The sequence below is a fragment of the Cherax quadricarinatus genome, unplaced genomic scaffold (assembly GCF_038502225.1).
Source record: "Cherax quadricarinatus isolate ZL_2023a unplaced genomic scaffold, ASM3850222v1 Contig122, whole genome shotgun sequence".
In the NCBI taxonomy this organism is placed as follows: domain Eukaryota; kingdom Metazoa; phylum Arthropoda; class Malacostraca; order Decapoda; family Parastacidae; genus Cherax; species Cherax quadricarinatus.
In genome coordinates this window covers 157,501-158,096 of record NW_027195148.1, presented here as the reverse complement: position 1 = coordinate 158,096, position 596 = coordinate 157,501, and positions in this window count along the sequence as shown.

Sequence of the window (596 nt, the reverse complement as noted above, 5' to 3'; positions counted from 1 at the left end):
GCTTCCTGGAACCCTGGGAAACAAGAGGTAAGTACAGTGAAATGTGGTTGGCACTATTCTGTGGGTTGCAGTTGTGAGTTAATTGTGAGCTGTTCCAGCCAGGGTATTGTGCGTTAGTTGTGAATTGTTCCATCCAGGGTATTGTGGGTTAGTTGTGAATTGTTACAGCCAGGGTATTGTGGGTTAGTTGTGAATTGTTCCAGCCAGGGTATTGTGGGTTAGTTGTGAATTGTTCCATCCAGGGTATTGTGGGTTAGTTGTGAATTGTTATATCCAGGGTATTGTGGGTTAGTTGTGAATTGTTCCAGCCAGGGTATTGTGGGTTAGTTGTGAATTGCTCCAGCCAGGGTATTGTGGTTTAGTTGTGAATTGTTCCAGCCAGGGTATTGTGGGTTAGTTGTGAATTGTTCCATCCAGGGTATTGTGGGTCAGTTGTGAATTGTTCCAGCCAGGGTATTGTGGATTAGTTGTGAATTGTTCCAGCCATGGTATTGTGGGTTAGTTGTGAAATGTTATAGCCAGGGTATTGTGGGTTAGTTGTGAATTGTTATAGCCAGGGTATTGTGGGTTAGTTGTGAATTGTTATAGCCAGGGTA